The sequence below is a fragment of the Asterias rubens genome, chromosome 18 (genome assembly GCF_902459465.1).
Source record: "Asterias rubens chromosome 18, eAstRub1.3, whole genome shotgun sequence".
Lineage (NCBI taxonomy): Eukaryota > Metazoa > Echinodermata > Asteroidea > Forcipulatida > Asteriidae > Asterias > Asterias rubens.
Genome location: NC_047079.1, coordinates 1667973 through 1674314, shown reverse-complemented (window position 1 = coordinate 1674314; position 6342 = coordinate 1667973). Strand labels below are relative to the sequence as shown.

At 35.3% G+C, this 6342-nt stretch overlaps 1 long non-coding RNA gene across 1 annotated transcript; it reads right to left on the bottom strand.

Moving 5' to 3' along the window:
- Positions 1–702: 702 nt before the first annotated feature.
- On the bottom strand, positions 703–5893 carry LOC117302763. The gene is made up of 3 exons (XR_004520453.1): positions 5807–5893; positions 4159–4267; positions 703–1146 (listed from the first exon to the last, which is right to left on the bottom strand). It is a non-coding gene; the product is annotated as an uncharacterized LOC117302763 (long non-coding RNA).
- Between the last annotated feature and the right edge of the window lie 449 nt (positions 5894–6342).

The following is a 6342-nucleotide window of genomic DNA, read 5'->3' as shown; positions in this document are numbered from 1 at the left end:
GGTGTGGAAATTAGAAAAAGCCAATTTGTAAACAAAACTGCAAAATGTTAATAACCATAGAAAATACAAGCAAACCTCGTTTAAAAAGAACAAAAACAGATCTTGAAAGTATGTTGAACATAAGTCACCTCACGAAACCTAACTCTTCTTTCGTCATGCACCAATTTATTTTATTTTCATCACGATGCAAATTTGAAACTCACAAATCCTGAACTAAGCACCAGTGGAATCAAACCACTCACATCTGCTCTCATGGTAGTAGTACAAAATAATTGCTGCTATACCAAGAGAACTGTGTGTCAATCTGAAGAGCTTTGTTTAGTTACAAAACAGTGAGTAACAACAGACAAATTTGAAACATGTTTATGGGCAAACAATTGTGTTTTGTTTAAAGACCAGTAGGCCTAGACCTTTATCATGATGCCTCTATCTTGGTCTTGTTCCTCGTATCAAATAATTATATTGAATGCTAATCATCATTTTGCAAATAGGAACCAGACTATTTTGTTCTTCCAGCCTCGGTTCGGTAACATTCAAATCAATGGGAGAATTTCAAGATGGCTGCACCATGATAAAGGTCTATTCTCACCTGGTGCATAATAATATATGAATAAAATAACAAATCTGTGAAAATTTGGACTCAATTGGTCATTTTATTTGCAAGAGAATAATGAAAGAAAAAATATTCTTCTGCACAAACTTGTGTGGTTTCAGATGCCAAATAAAAAGCTTCATCAGACCTGAAGTCTTTTATTATTAAAGCGAGAAATGTTACATTACAGGGAGCTGATTCTCACAATGTTTTACGTTATCAACGGCTCTGCATTGCTCGTTACCAAGTAAGTAAGTTTTTATGATAGCAACTATTTGAGTAGTTACCAATAATGTCCATAGTGCCTTTAATTTACAACTTCCAGTGGAAGAGCATTGTAGTGCTCTACATAGTAGGAATGCTATAGGCTGATGTTGCTTTGCTACCTTCTTCCGTTATGCATGTCATGATGGGCATGTGCAATCTGCATCGGGGCAACTTCTTTATCAGTTTAGTTTGGATACTTTGCAGTGAGGGAAGATGGTTGGGACAGCAGTCAGCCTAAACTTTCAATCCTTTGGTCGAGGTTCAAATTGATCCTTGTCAAAGTGCACCTGTAAACAAATTGAACAAAAACATAACCATTAATAAATATATTTGAAGGAACAACATGTGGCATCAAAAGATTCTGAGAACATGTTTTATCTTTTACAGTATTCAGGCTTTGATGATTGATTTTGAACAAATAAGTAAATTTGTTCCACTAAATATTCCATAAATTGTGTATATTCAAAGTCAGAGACGGCCATTTATGCAGCAGATCATACACCACCATTAGAAATATTCAATAATGTTTTTAATAAGGGAATCAATGTGTGGTGAAGAGGTTTTCAACTAGTGGTTTAATCCCAACGAGGCCTGGTTCTTGATAATTTTACCGAGACGAAGTCAAGGTAAATTAAAAAGAACCAGGACTCGGCGGGTTTTAACCACTCGTTGAAAACCGATTCAACAACTTTGATTCCCATTCATAAATACCTTTTCGGTCAAAAACATCATCACTTTTTGGTCAAAAAGTAAAATAAATGATTTCTTTCAACAAAACACCCCTCCAGCTATGAAATGGTAGAGCCCTCCGCCGCCCTTGCGTAAACTACTAGCACAACTGTTTTAGCCGTTGCTCTCGACCAATAGGAATGAAGAAACTGTCTTATAAGAACAGGTGCAAGGTCGCTTGTCACGCCCATGAATTAACACTTTTTACTGGTCATAAACAAAGGTTTATACATTCCCACGTGACGCGCTCTCCACCAATAGGAATAGCGAAACTGTCTGAGGTATTTATGAATGAACAATCAATATTTTACAATGTTGTATGTGATACTGAATGGGTTAAATTTTAAATGGTTGGGAGTTAAACAAGGATAACGTAATACTAGAGCGGAATTTGAACCAACGACCTCCGGATATCCTTGGTTTGGGGTGCCAGTCATGTAGAAGCCATACAACCAAAAACTGCCTTTTAGCCTTGGACCCAACCCACATTGGAAGCGGCAACAAAGGGATCACCTTATTGGAAAGGGACTATTTGTTTCCAATATCAAACAAGGCAAAGGGGTGCATGGCTTCTGACTGGCAACTCCCAATTTCTCAATTTGTAAGGATTCTGAGGATCACACATCAGAAGTTCCACCCAAAGTTTATTTAAAACATGTTTAAAATTCACAAAATTATGTATGTTTACAAACATAATCCTTAACTTGGAGTGATCATGTGTCAACAATGTTCTATTTTACTCATACCAAGATGTGTACAGTGACACCTTTGGTATCTTTCAACTGCATGCTGAACAAAACCCTAAATGCTAAAAGTGGTCTTAGAATATGAAATGCATTGTTCAGGAGTTCGGTACAATGTTAACCATCACCTGTCTTCAATTGCTGTGAATTTGTTATTGAAGGTTTATTTATAAACGTACACAGTTTGAATATAATGACAGTAGAAAGCTTCCCTTGAAATTTTTACTGACTGAGGTGCTGCAGTTTTATGAGAAATGAGTAAAACAAATAATTTTCGTCCCAGTTTTAGCATGTTAAATAGTATTAACCAGTTATGCTATGTTTATGGTATAATATCATAACTGGTTAATGGGTTTTTACATGCTAACATAATTTCTGAGAAGAAAATTTTGTGACTTGTTTTACTAATTTTTCAAAAATTACAGCACTTCAGCGAGTTATATTTTATGAGAAGCTTTCTATCATCATTATCTTCAAACCCTGTAAGTTTAATTTAAAAAAATGGCTGGACCTTTTGAAAATAAAATTGATGCTTCATCCTAGTTCAGCATTTTTAACTCGATGTTGAAAATTTGTTTGGTCATTAATCTGTTTTAAGATTTGATTTGGTTCGCTTTAGGGAGGTCTGATATTTTGAGCATGACCTTGCCTCACAGTAAATGAAGTACACTTTTCATCTAAAAATCTTATTCTCATAAGATTCGTACACACTTCTTAAAAGATTCTTAAAAAGACATTCTAAAAATCTTTAAAATTATTTAAGGTTTCTTACAAGTTCCTGGTGTAATTCTTTTAAGATAGATCTTACTAATTTACAAATAAAATACTTTTATAAGACTCTGATAAGATTCTTATAAGACTGCTCAATACAGGTTCTTATAAGATGTTAATAACATTCTTATATGTAGGTTTCTTAAAAGTTTCTTATAAGAGTATTTCTTTGACCAATCACAGCCATACAAAGCATAGCCTTGCCTGTAGTGTCATTTTGGGTAACAATGATGAAACCAGGCTCAGACGTTGAAAAAGGCTAACAGATATAGGTTAGAGCAGTGGACACTACTGGTAATTACTCAAAATAATTATTAGCATAAAACCTTTCTTGGTGACGAGTAATGGGGAGAGGTTGATGGAATAAAACATTGTGAGAAACGGCTCCCTCTGAAGTGCCATAGTTTTCGAGAAAGAAGTAATTTTCCACGAATTTGATTTTGAGACCTCAAATTTAGAACTTGAGGTCTCAAAATCAACCATCTAAACGCACACAACTTCGTGTGACAAGGGTGTTTTTTCTTTCTATATTATCTCGCAACTTGAATGACCGATTGAGCTCAAATTTTCACAGGTTAGTTATTTTATGCATATGTTGAGATGCACCAACTGTGAAGGCTAGTCTTTGACAATTACCAATAGTGTCCAGTGCCTTTAATATCACACTCAACTGTTGCTATCAATTGACCATCAAAAAAAAGTGTTTCAAGTTTACTTTAAAGGGACACGCTGCTTGGGTAAGGCAACTTGGTGCATAAAAAGCGGTTTTTTTTTTTAATGAAACACATATGGTAAGAAAGATATTTTTTAAGTAGAATATAATGAGCCACAAGAATATGGCTCCAAATCGTGTGGTTTCCTTTAACTTTGCAAAATTACATGTTCAACCATTTTGTGGAGTACAAAATTTGACCCCACAAGCTTGCTAGTCCCGTTAGTCGCGGGGCATAATGTGCATTGTTATAGTCTACTTTCAACCATGCATTTTATAAACGGTTACAAGCGCTTTTCACAAGATCAGTTATATTTTGAAGTTTAATGAGAATGTTGTCTCACCTCTATTTTCTCTATAAGCAGAAAAATAGCAGGAATGTCAAAACAGAATCCTTTTCCCATTGTCTTTTTCCTTCCTAGTAACTGGATATGCTGAACCTTGAAGTGTGACCTGAAAGTAATAAACAAACAATACTACTCATTAAGAACCCTCTCGTTGGTGACAAACTGTGGATTTGGTCAATGTTTTTGGGGCAAGTACTGTCATTTGCTTAACTTCAAACATACAAAATATCGCTCATGCCACAAAATGACGTTTTATCCACCACAGTCAAAGCTCAGTGTTTTCTGAAAAAAGGTGTGTGAAGTTTAACTTTCAAACTGCTGTTTTAGACCATGCCTTTTACTGTATAAATTTTTTGGGTCATTGTACTTGAAAACGATGAAAGAAAAAAATAGCCTTGTTAGAAAGATTGTGTGCTTTCAGATGACTGAAAGGGCTTCATGCCTCTGAAGCACAAATTGAACTTTTGACATGGTCTTTAGGCTGGTAACCTTTTTCTGGTAGCACAATTTTGTTGTGCTTATAGGTAGTTTTTGTGCTTAAGTAGCTTTATGAAACTTGGCCCAGCACTGTGCATAGTGCGAGGATGGAGGACACACTATTTTATAGTTGGCCTTACAGATGAGGACATGGGTCGAATATCAGTAAGCTGTTAATAAGCAAAAAATACTGCTTTCTTAGACAAACATCTTTGCTGGGAAAAAATAATGCAGTGTAAGTAGGGCACCAGTCCCAGCAACGTGACTTATGAATTGATTTGGTTTGCTTTATGCTTATCTAGCTCATGCATACTATTAAGTCTGATAATTGTCTTACTGAGCATGACCTTGCCTCAATGTCCAACGATTGGACCTCACAGTAGATGAAACTTTTCATTTAAAAATCGTATTCTCATAAGATTGTTATACACTTCTTACGAGATTCTGAAGAAGAAAAAAAACATACGCAAGTCTCTCAAAAGATCCTGGTGTATTTCTTTTAAGATCTCACTAATTTACATATTAAATACTAGTAAGAATCACATAAGACTCTGATAAGATTCTTATAAGACTGCTCAATAGACTCTAATAAGATTCTTATAAGACTGTTCAATACAGGTTCTTATAAGATTCCTATAAGTTTCTTATAAGTTTGTTATAGAGTATTTTGTGAGGGAAGTAAGCCCTGGTCCATTTTTTCATTGACCATACACAGCCACATAAGCATAAAGCCTTGCCTGTAGCGTCGTTTTAGGTTACAATGATGATGGCATAAAAGTGAATCGCGGCAAACAGTATATAGGTTATTATCACATTCTTGTTGCTATCAATTGACCAAAAGAATAAAGTGTTTCAAATTTACTTTAAAGGGACACGTTGCCTGGGATTGGACAAGTTGGTGTTTAAAAATCGTTTTATTTTAATTTTTTTATAATATGCATATGTTAAGAAAGATGTTTTAGAAGTAGAATACAATGAGCCACAAGAATATGCCCCAAAATTGTGTAGTTTGTCTTTTACTTCGCAAACTAACATGGTCAACCATTTTGTGGAGTACAAAATTTGCTTAGTTATATTCTACTTTCAACACTATGCATTTTATAAACGGTTACAAGTGCTTTTCATAAGATCAGTAAAATTTTGAAGTTAAATGAGAATGTTGTCTCACCTCTATTTTCTCTATGAGCAGAAAAATAGCAGGAATGTTAAAACAGAATCCTTTTCCCGTTGTCTTCTTCCTTCCTAGTAACTGGATATGTTGAACCTTGAAATGTGACCTGAAAGTAACAAAGAAACAATACTTCTCATTAAAAACCCTCTCGTTAGTGACAAACTGCTGATTTGGTCAATGTTTTTTCTTGGCACGTACTGTCATTTGCCTAACTTAAAACACACCTCTGCCCACTGTTCTAAACAGGGATCGGCACGGGAAGCCGGGCAGTAGGAGTTTGACTAGGAGAGGCTATTTGAGACGCTGGCCATATAGAATGTTTCATGGGTGAGAAGTTGCTCAATACTTCACACATTCCTGGCCGTTCCTAGCCCTTTGACCCCCACGATAAAAGTAACCGTGTTTTGCATCATTCACAGAAAATTAATGTGGTATCAAATATGACTAAACATGCCATGGTAAAAAAAATGTTTACTTTTGGTATCAAAAGTTTGACTAGCCGACTCTAGAAAAAATTGGTTCTTTGAGAACTG